Consider the following 11,963-nt stretch of genomic DNA (forward strand, 5'->3'; position numbering starts at 1 on the left):
GGCCCCTGTCTGGTCGGAAGTCCAAGTTCAATTCCAAGTTAAAACAGGAGGTCGCCTGAAGCATTGACAAAAGAAAAGGGGGCCATTTGGCCTGGCTGGTGTCAAGAAAGTGGTATCTGGAGAGGGTAATTATCGCTTCTCATCATTTTTGCCTTCATATTCTCGGGGAGAGAAAGAGCTGGAGACCCTCAGGTGCTTTATAGCCCTTTGCACTTGGATTAGACTTTATTTCCCCCCCCCCCCTTAAATATAATTTTATTTCTTTATTTGTAAGCCCTCTAAAATACAAAATACAGAAGCTTTTTTTTTTTTTTTTGGCTGTGGGATTGCAACCATCCGGGGTTATTTTCTCCCCCATCTCCTGGTACCGAATTAACTCAGGATGCGTTGGGAAGGACGGAGACCAACACCAGGCCAGTGTAAGAAACCTTCTTTCTTTTGCCAAAGATTATTTAGAAGCAGTTATGAGAGAGCTGTGTCTTCAAGGCTGTTTCTCCCCTTCTTCCACCCAAACTATTTACTTCTTGGGTCACTTGATGTCCAAATATTTCATTCCTCGGAATTGCTTGGAGGGATTGAGAGGGAAGAGCGGGAGCTCTTTGCCAAGTTTATTCACGTTTTCAAAAGCAAAACACTGAAGAGTTTCATTTCCAGAGGTAGAAGCTGATTTTAAATGAACCGTGTTTGCCAAACTGGGGTTTAGCGTATGTTAAATAGAGGAATATAAATGAGGAATAGGCACGACCGATGCCCACACGTTCACATTGAGCATAAAAGAGCAATGCAACCTCAATTTCCAAGCCATATCGTGATGGGAGAAGTGTAACTCTCTCTGAAAAACCTGGGATTTATTAGGCATTAGCTAGGGAAAATATGTACGCAATAAGCAAAGAAGCAAGAAAACGGGGTGGGGGAAAAAAAGCCCACTGTTTCTCTTGGAAAAACATTTTGGGTAAAGGGAGAGATCCCAGCCTGTTCCCAAAATTATTTGCTGGGCTGAATTTTAAAGGAGAAGAAATGCTTAGGGAAATAAAGCGGTACATGACTCCACCTTGGCAGAGAGAGGCTGAAATCGCTGTGTTTTCCCCCAAAACGTGTGCGGGTTGTGGGTCATTTTGCTTTTTGCAGGATCTTTCTCTGCCTGGATGGGAATAACCTGGATTTTCACCCCGGAGTGGGACTGTGCCTCCACCCCAGGTATGGCTATTTATCCTCCGTGGCAATTAACACCACCGCTTTCATTCTAATACCCAGAGTCTATCCTAAATGCCAAGAACCTGACGAAATTCTTCTTTCACGAAGTTAAACCCCAAATATGGATTTGGGGCTTAAAGATGGGCTAAAAAAGCCCTGGCAGGACGCAGGCAGGGCTTCTGCCTTTCCACCCCCCTCCCTAAGCTGCTCCGAGCCCATCCAAAGCACCAGCAAAACTTTGACACCAGCAAGGTACGCTTTCATTCTCCACTCAGTTAAAAAGGGGTGAAAAAAAGGATTTTATTCCATTATTGGCCAAAAAAAGTGGTTTTCCTCCCTGTCCTCCAAAGCTTTCTCAGGCTCCGGCGTGCCACGAGTGACCCGCACAGTTCCTATGTGCTTTTTCTCTCCTCAAACACGTGGAAAAAAACTCTCCTCGTGTTTTTTTTTCCCTCCTTGAGGATGTGCCTTCGCAAGCCGAAAAAAAAATATCGGCTTTTGTATTGTCACGCAGGGGCTTTTCGGCATTAAACGGCAAGTGGGTAAAGCAGAGTCTTCCTCGGGGACAGCTACAAATGAGCAGGGAAGGCAGGAGGGGGGGGCTGGGGGGGGCTTGTGTCTGCTGAGCCGGGAAAAAGAAGTTAGGTGGGGGGATGGCTAAAATTTTGCTCTTGGGGACCTCTGAATGCGGAGGTTTATCTTCAAAATCTTCTAAAGAAATTGTGTCGGTTTTTTGCTGTGGGGTGAGGATTCATCTTGCTCTGCGGGATGGGGAGGACGCGGGGGCTGGAGGGGTAAAAGGAGTGAAAATATCTTGTGTTTTTTTCTCTTTTATATTTTTTTTGAGGTTGTAAGAGGTTTGGCATTTAGGTCTAAGCCCCTTTTGCCTGATTCAGTCAAATTGATGATGGTGGTGCTGGTCGGAGCCGCCAGTCCCCACAGGGTCCCCTCCCGCTCCCCCTGCCCTGGGGCTGCCAGACCCGAGTGGGGCCACGCAGGGACAGGGACCCACGCAGACACACTGGGAGTGGCTCAGGAGAGGGTCGCCCTGGCCTTGGGGAGGGCTCCTGGGGGACCCCTTCCCCGCATCCCCCTTTTCCCCACTCCGCAAAGCTGCAGTGCACTTTGGAGGCAGGGCGAAGGAGAGGAGCATCCCAGCCACGCGTGTGGTTTGTTTCTCCCCAGATTAGCTGAAAGCCCGGATAAAAATCACAACAAATTTATTTGAAGTGCTTGGCTGCAGCGTGTTGCGGAGCTAAAAGTGGGAGCCAAGCAGAATCTGTGCGACACATCCCTCCCTCCCTCCCTCCCTCCATCCCTCCCTGCTTCCCTCCACCCCTCCCTCCCTCCCTCTACCCCTCCCTCCCTCCACCCTTCCATCCCTTCCTCCATCCCTCCCTCCACCCAGCCATGTATCTATCTCTCCATGCATCCACCTACGTATGCAATTATTGTACATCCTATACCGATGATATACCATACACATATCTCTAAGACAGTCCCTTATATACCACATATATATTTAGGACACTCCCTTACAGTCCTTTTCTCCAGCAGCCTTTCCTCACTGTGGCCATGTCTGTTCCCCTGTGTCTATCCCGAAAATAAAATAAACCCCACAAAGTTTCCAGCGCTGCCTGGGAGGGATGCTGAAGCCCTCGGAGATACCTCACGTTTTATTTATTTTCCGATTAATTCAACGTTAGTCCTTTTGCTAAAAACAAAAGCCAAAACAAACAAACAAACAAAAAACCCGCAAAAGAGTCACTTATCAAATCTTTCTGCAAAATAATTGCAAACACCCCGGGTCCTGCTTTGTATTCCGTCTTCCCACAGCTCGCTTGGAAAGTCCGATGGCAGGTTGTGCCTTTCCAGTGATGAATATATAATTATGTCCTTTAAATAATGGCTGGTGGCTCGCACGGGGACATTTGGGCTCCTCAATTCTTTAGGACCGTTTTTATTCCCTGTCCTTCCTTGCAGATCAAGTGGAGAGCCAAAGCGTTCACAACCCGCTCGCAAGGATTTCATTCTGGAGCTAGATCTCTCCAAAATATTCACCGGGTGAGGAATTAGGGGAAGAGAAATGGGGAATTTATTTGATGTTTCAGCACGACTACTGGGAAGAGGAGGTGGGAACTTCAGGCAGCTCTTGGGAGTGTGTTGGCGATGGGAAAGAAAGTGGTTTGGTGGCTTCTGCAGCGATTACCCCACGTTATATTAACCTTACGTAATATATTATTATATGTAAATGCATCTTGTGAGCTGGAGACCTCCTAGAGCTCTTTACGGGGAAAAAAAAAACCCACGTAAAATTTCTCTTGGGGACCAGTCTCCTCCGATTTCTTCTCTCCAGTCATCTCCTCACCACTTCTGGTAACAGCACCTGAAGGTCTGGGGGTAACATGATCGACCGTTGGAAAAATCCCGGCTATAAACCGCTTTTTATCTGCGCAGATCAATAGCTTCGCTATCTAAACCAAACAATAGAGAACCTGTTCGTGAGTATTCAGATTAAAAACGCGCCTAAGTTTCGGGGAAGAAAGCGATTTTCCCTGCGTGGCATCCGCGCTATTGCTTTGGCATCCTCCTTAAGTGAATTCCTCCCTCTCTTTCCTTTCACCCCTTGAGAAGAAGCAGTGAAAAATAACGGGCAAAAAGATATTTTTCCAATTTTTTTTTTTTTTTTTTTGTAAATAGCGGGCAAGAAACATTTCCTTTGGTCTTTTGAAAAGCTTTTTCAAAGCCAACTTCTTGCCCGACTTGCAGGCAACGCCAGGGCGTGGAGGGCAACGTCCCATCCGGGTCCCTTCTGCATATCGGTTATTTTTATTTTTTTCTTCCACGAAATTGGACATTTTTTCGAGCTCGTGGGCACCGGGATTTATTCCCCACCGAGCTGCTCTTGCAACAGCCTTCTTCGCATTGCCAAACACATAAATACCAGCTACCGGCCTGTACCAGTCTTCTCGGCTCCAAATATTTAAGGGTAAAATTGCTTTTTTTTTTTTTTTTTCTTCCTCCAAATCCCACCTAAATATTTCTGCGTTATTTTTCCAGCCGTGCTTTGAGGTTATTGCAAACTCCTGGCTTTGCTCCTTCTTGCAAAGAGGTTTTTGCTCATGCAACGCTGCAAAGGCTCCAGGGATGTGCGAAGCACCTGGGAAAAGCACCGGGATTTGGGGAGGATTTGAGGTTTTCAATGAAAAAAAAAAAAAAAAAAGCGGAGTTTTGGAGAGCTGGGCGATTTGAATGGAAACTGGATCGTTAATAATAATAATAATAAAATAAGGTGGTGGTCAAAATAAGGTTAAAGCCCCCGTTTTATGCCATGAGTGCAGATTTAGGAGGCTAAACACACGAATTCATTTGTCGCCCGAATTAATTTTTACAGCCGGACTGGATGAAGGTAAGAAAACTGCGGGGTAAAAGTGGTTTATTTCGCCAAACCCGCATTTCGCGCTGGCAGGAGTTTCCCACGGGCTGCAGCGGTCCCAACCCAAACAGCTGTATAAAAAGGTGCTTTTTTTCTGCCTTGCCTTTGCTGGCCCCCGGACTCCCCACGGTGGCCACCAGCCCTGGCGCTTTGCACCCATCCTTCGCCCCACGGCAAAGCCGCCGCCGGGGGAGAGGAGGGGGATTACTGGCCCGAAGCTAAAATCTGCAAATCTGCCATCTCTCCCCGACAAAAGAAACTAAAAATAAAGAGTATGGAGCGAGCCTGGGGTTGGGGTCTTCGGTTTTACCCCTCAGAGCACCTGCAGGGGTGGAGGATGCTCTTAGCTCAAGCCTGGGATGCTTCTGCCTCCTCGACCCCTGAGATGGGCAGAGACCCCAGACACTGGCTCAGGAGAGGCTATTTTACCCCCCAAATACTCCATGACATACAAGGGTCCCCCTAAAAAGACCCAAATCCTGCATCTCCCAGGCGTTTAGTGGTGAACAAGCACCGAAGGCACCCTGATTGCTCTTCATTCCGTGGCAGGAATAATTTTCATGAGGGGGAAGTTAAGCAATTTAAAGATGATTTGTTCCTCTTTTCCTGCTCCTGTATAGACAGCCAGAGATTTAAGGATAAAAGGATCTATGCCTACACAGATGCACACATATATATTTATGGCTATGCCTGTGGTTATATATATAGACATGCATATTTGCATGCAGCTACGGATAAACGGTTGGGGGAATTTAATTAAGAGTTATCAAGCTCGTTTAATTGGCTGCCCTGGATTAGCTGGAGCAGTGCTGTGACTTTGGGGGATACTTGCCTTGGCTTTTTAGGTGAATTTGGGAATTCTGAGGCAGCTTTTGGGGCAGGCAGAGGCCACTGAAGGTGAAAAACACCATTATCTCCTTGCCGATTCTGTGGTGCATTGCGGCCTCTTTGGAGAAGAGAAGAAAAGGAAAGAAGGGGAGAGAGCAAGGGAGAAATGGGAGAAAGAGGGAGTGAAAGAGTGTGAGAGAAAATACAATACAATACAATACAATAACAACAGAATAAAGGAGAAGAGAAAGAAGAGAAGAGAAGAGAAGAGAAGAGAAGAGAAGAGAAGAGAAGAGAAGAGAAGAGAAGAGAAGAGAAGAGAAGAGAAGAGAAGAGAAGAAAGAAAAAAGATCTGCTATTTCAATCTCTTTTTTTTTTTTTTTAAAGGCAATTGAGATCCAGCAAAGCCAAGAGAAACAAGAGGAAAAAATTTTACTGGCAAAACTCCAACTTCAGATAATTGCAACTGTTCTTCTCTTCCCAACAGCAGCTGCTTTTGGCGTTCCTCGTCCTTCGCTTCCTAGCGACAGATTTTACCATTTGCCCATATTGAGCCAAATTTGGTCCAGGGATCGGCAGAGCAAACCGGCAAGTCCCAGGGCTGTGGAGGGGTTGTTACGGAGCCGAGGGGAAGGTTTCACCCCAGGGTGCCAGTGGGGTGCTCAGTGCATCCCACGCATTGACCCCCAGAGCCATGAACCCGAGCCCCCACTGTGGGCATCTTGTACCTCCACCAAACATGTCCTGCTCCTGGAAACCTCTTCCAGCTCTCATATTTTTTGTCTTCTCCACCTGGATGGGGATGAGTATGAAGTGTAGCTCCAAGATCTCTTGTTGCTACAAACCCCCCTGTCTGGTCCCCTCCATCTGGGTTTCTCCCACCCTCAGGGGTGGGCTGTAGGCTTCAGAGTTAACAGTCCCCAGAGAGAGCTTTCCTCTTTCTCTTCCCTTCCTGCCCCAACCCCAAATTTGGGACAGACAGTCCTCTTTGTCCGTCTTAGGCCCAAATTTGCTCAAGTCTCAGCATCCTGCCCAGTCCCCCTGGGACAATGAAGCTGTCCCCACCATCCGCTGTGGGGGACAACAGGGAGTTGCTCATGGTCCCCAGACAATGGAGAAGCGTCAGCGGCCACCATGGGTGAGAGCAAACAAGGTCCCCTCCTGCCCCCCAGGAGAACAATGGGGACATGTTCACCCTCCCAAAAACAATAGAAGCAGCTGGTAGGCAGGGCCTGGCCACATCTGGCCTCTTCCGTGCCAGGGGCATGAGTCCTCCGTCCTCCCCTCAGCCTTGTGGTATTTGGAGTATCGGTCCATCATGGCTGATCCAGGACTGCTGGGATGCAGGGACCTTCCCAACCCCCCCCTTTTTGTTGTCCCCTTGGCCACCTCCTCATGCCAGCCCTCAGTAGGATCTTCTGCCTGTGTCGTCTTGGTTGGTCGATTTTCTCTGGGACACCAAAATGGAGAGATTGCCCCAAAAAAGCAACTCCAGCCCATCCAGCTGCACCTACCTGTGCGTTTCCCACCAAAAATGCATTTCCCCTCTCCCTGTCTGTCCGCCCTCAACCCCGATGAAATCCCAGCTGAGACCAGGAGAGGAAAGGTGTCACCTCCAGGGACAGCAGACCTTTGTCTCTTGTCCAAGGGGACAGTCTGGGATGGAGCACTGACCAGGACACACACTCCCACTCCCTCCTGGTTCAGGGCCATGACACGGAGCTGCATGGTGGCAACCTCCACTCCCAGCCCAGACACAGCCTGAACCCAAATCTTTACTTTTTTTTAGTGGTCACCCCATAGTCACCCCATTCTGTGTCTGTCCTCCTATCCATCTACACATCCATCCATCCATCCATCCATCCATCCATCCATCCACCCACCCACCCAAAGCCCCACACGTGCTTCTACACCTCTGCAGCACACCTCCATGCAAACGCACACCCACAGATACGCGTGCAGGTAAATTTGCACACGCAAACACACGTGTGCAGAAACACACGTGGTCTGTACAGATGCACGACGGGATAATCACCCAGATGTGTCTGCAACGGGATGGGTCAGACTGGGCCAACGAGAAGCGGCGTTTCTTCCAGGGGGCTTTTTTTGCAAAACCTTGGTGCATCTCTGGGCCGGATCCTGCCCTTACTGGGGCTCAGCACCACCCAGCCCGTTTCCCCATGGGGGGGGTCCAGCCGGCTTGCGGCCTCTCCTTGCCTTGGGGTTTGAGGGGAGCCTCAAGCTGAGAGGTTTCATGGGGGAACCCCGGGATTTGGGGAGTCGGCAGGAGGCTGGGGAGGCAAAGCGGATCCTCCCGGCTCTAATTAAGTGCGATGAACATGTTAATTGAGCATGATGGTGTGCTAATGGACTTGGGGTACGGGGAGGGGGGAGTGGGGGAGCCGTGCGATTGGATGTCTGGCGTAGATTGTGCACTTTAATTAATGGAAAAGATGCTCTGGGCGATGCTTTTAAACCCACACTGAAACCCAGACACTCCGAAGTGCCCAAAGAAATAAAACCAGCGACTCTCAGAGAATAATTACACTGGGCCGGGCATTCCCAGATGACTTGAACAACAATTCTCACTGTTCCCCCTTCCCGCCTCTCCCCACCAAAAATAAAAAGAAAAAAAATTAAAATAATTATGTGTCTGGGCTTAAACCCGGCAAAATCCGCCTCCCACCCGACCAGAGGTGATGAATTACGGGGAGGCACCGCGATGCAGCTTCCCCACTTCATTTTTTCCCTGTTTTCTCCGCTTTGGTCGGGTTGTTTTTCGCGAGATTTTTGTTTCCCAGCAAAGGCCTAATTTTTTCCCATGTTTTCTGCGGTTTTGGGCTCCCCCAAATCCCTCCCTCCACCCCATTTCTTTGCATCTTCTCTCACAGCATCCCACAAAGCCGGGGAGCTCTGGTCCCTTCCCCACGCCTCAACCCCCTCCCAAAATTTTTCCTTCAAACTTTTAAACTCAGTTGTTAATTTAGCGGGTTTTTTCTTCTTATTTTCTTTTTTTTTTTCTGCCTTTTTTTTTTTTTTTAATCCAAATCGGTTGTTTTCTGAGCTGCAGGACAAAATACGGAATATCGTGGGGAATTGATACTCCGAAAAAAAAAATTACCCGCGCTGGGACCAGCGTTTGACGCCACTTTGGGCTCAGGAATTGCTCGAAAATGGGTGAAAATGGGCAAAAATGGGAAGCCATCACCCTCCGATGTCCGACCACGCAGTGTCCTGCAGACTTTTTTCACTTGGTGCTTTGTGCCGGTCGTTTCTGCAGGCTTTATGTTAAAAAAAAATTCATAAACCAGTTAAATAACTTTCTCGGAGATAATATTAAAAAAGCGAACAAGCCCTAAAATACCCGAATTTTGTCAGGTTTTCCCCTTTTCCCTTCAAAAAAGCTGTCTTTTTAACGTATAGATAGGTTACCTGATGGACAAAGATTGCAAGTACCGAAGGGAAAAAGCACCGAAAATAAGAAACTCTGTTTTAAAAAGGGGAAAAAGCACCGAAAATAAGAAACTCTGTTTTAAAAAGAGCAAAAATAGGTTCTTGAAAAGGTCCTCGAGGCTTAAAGTTGTGGTTTTCTGTAAGGACACAAAATGCACCAACTCTTAAATAAAAATCGTTGTATTTTGTCAGGGTATATTCACGTGTTCTTCTTTCGGGAATTACAATTTAGCATCCAGCCTTGGAAATACTTACTCCTGAGTGAACACACACCTTCCTACCCAGTCCAGTTTGGGGTTTTTTAATTTATTTTTTTTTTCTAATTTAAATACCTATTAATTTAGGAAAGCAAAGCACCGATTAAAAAAAAAAAAATCGATCATTATCAGTCGCGAAACCGCAGCGCCGGTCTTTGAACTGCTAATCATTTATTTAAGGAAGGAAATCGTTTCTTCGGGCTTTATTTTCTTTTCCCTCTAAGTGCTCAGGTCTTTCCATTCACCTCCCCAGGCGGGAGGGTGCTTTTAAAACCCATCGATGGGCTGTTTTCGAGGGGGGAGGGGGGGGATTGTGGATCTACTTGGGGCTTTCCTAGGAGGACAAATAAAATAATAAAAAAGATGATAATAATAATAATAAAAAAAAGCCAGGAAAGCAGCCCTGCACGGGTGGTTCGGTGCCAGCTCGCTCCCGTGGGAATGGGAAGAGATTTCCATGATGATTTGTGCATGTCTTAACTCGGAGCCTTCCCGGTGACCTATGACTAATGCGATGAGCGCTTCCAGGCTCAGCCCGGGGTGGGGGGGCTCTGCCCCCGGCACCTGCAGCGCCGAGCACCCCCCGCCGCCGAACATCCCTCTGCACGGGATTTTTTTCCGCAAAAATTTGCTTTTTTTTTTTTTTGGGGGGGGAAGAATACTCATCTTCTGCTCCCCCCACTGCGGAAATAGCGCGTTGGCGTTGCTGCGCGTCCGGGCTGTGGATTCTCCGCCCCCGCAGTGTTTGTACGGCCCCAATCCCCCCTTTTTTTCCCCAAGCAACACGCACCACCCTTCCCTGTTTCCCTCCTCCCGCCTCTTTAAACAAAAAACATAGAAGAAAATAATACTTTTTTTTTTTTTTTTTTTAGAAAAGGAAAAAACCCACAATCTCACTTCTTCCATTCTCACATAGTTTTTTCCTCTCTCTCCCGGCTGTTGGATATTTTTTGTAATGTCAAAATTTAGTTTCATCCCTTTTAACCCAGCTGTGACTCTGCCCTGGCAGGGTTGGTGCCTGTTTGGGCTCAAGCTGGTGGGAAGACAAGTTGAGTTTGTCACCTCTGCGACACACAGTTGTCTCTGTAGCTCTCCGGGGGAATTTTTTTTGGGGTGTAGAGATGATGGCTGGGTGCACCCCCTCTTCAGGTCGAGGCAGCAATGGCTGCAGTCCCTTGGAGATGGTTGGTCCCTTGGAGATGGATGCGTCCCACATGTTGCCCATGTCTTCGTGCTCCCGTTGTGTTTCTGGCCTTTCTCCTCTTCTCCTGTTGTCCCCACCGCACTATTCAAATGCATCATCTGCACCAACCTGGAGCTCTCCTGCTGAAGAACAAGACTTTATTTCCCTTCCCAGGTACGTGAGACTCCAGTTGAAGTTGCAATCTCCAGCTCCAGAGACAATTGGCACATGCTTCAAATGCCAGGTATGAGGGAAGGACCCAGAGGAGGACAACATACAGGAAGGGGGACCAAATGGGTTCAAGACCAGGAGGTCTATTGTACAAATATATCCATTATAAGAATGACTTCAAAGGTGTTGGGGAGTTTTGTTCTCTTTGGGAAACCCCCGTTTTCCTTCTCGACGTGCAGGTGTGCTGGAAGCAGGAGCTGGGAAGGAGGCACGGGGAGGAGAGACACAGGGGAAAGGGCTCCCTTTTGCACAATGGGACATGTGGGGCAAGAAATACTGCTTCTTCTGGAAGACCTGGTCCTCTCTGCAGCCACATGTGGAGGCCTGTTGTTCCCAGGATCACCAGAAAGAAGGTCACCGAGAGAGAGGAGAAGATGTGAGGCAGGACCAGAGGGCTGATTTTGCAGCCCCCATGATGCTGAAGCCCTTGTGAAGACACCCCCCGAACCTCCCTGGGTTGCAGGGACCAGTGTTGAGGTGATATTCAACATGGAAACAAATGCACGTATCTATTCCCAATGAGCCGGGTCATCGCACCCAGGGGTTTCATCCCCACACGATATTTTTGGCATGAATTTTCACTTTTATTGAAAATATTGAATTCCTCTTCAATGCAAAGTTGTTTGTTTTTTTTTTTAAATCTTGAATGCTCTTTACAGACCCAAGAGTTTCTAAAGAAAATTATCAATGGAAATGAAAAGAAAGGGAAGGCCCACTTAGGGCTGCCTGTCCACCCATCCATCCACCCACCCATCCATCCATCGATCCACCACAGTGTGCACCATGTGCGAATGTGGACCTTGGACACTATTGATGTTCTCCATCACCTCCAACATGTGCATGGTCAGGGAGAGGGGACAGCAATGTCCTGGACCTACAATAGCACCCAGTATCTATTCTCTAGAACATTTTCCCAGTGTAATCCCCAGGTTGTATATCATGTTTCCAGGATGTTTTGCCTTTCTTGTCTGTCAACTGAGAAGTTGCACAAGCAGAACTGAGCCTTCCTCCTGCTCCCCGCGAGGAGGAGGAGGTCTGAAGGCATCTGAACCCAGCCAGGACCTCCTGGACATGCAACTGGGCTTGACCCTCTTGGTTTCCCCCTGCCTCCAAGGCACCACACAAGGATTTCATCTGCTTTCCAGAGCGGTTTCTTTGTTGGTTTTCCTTTACATCATCCGGCAGCCTTTATGGACTTTTAACTATTTTTATAAGAGGCCTTTTCCTCTCATTTTAGTTATGTATTTTGCTTTTCCTCTAGCTAGAGGGGGTGGTTCAATAAATAATGGTAATGAGGCTCCTGTAATTGCTTTTGGATGTGCCTGCAGATGAAATCTTGGATAAATTATTTCTTGGTGGGAAGATTTCACTTGACTTTTTG

Source organism: Ciconia boyciana, chromosome 27 (genome assembly GCF_034638445.1).
Source record: "Ciconia boyciana chromosome 27, ASM3463844v1, whole genome shotgun sequence".
Lineage (NCBI taxonomy): Eukaryota > Metazoa > Chordata > Aves > Ciconiiformes > Ciconiidae > Ciconia > Ciconia boyciana.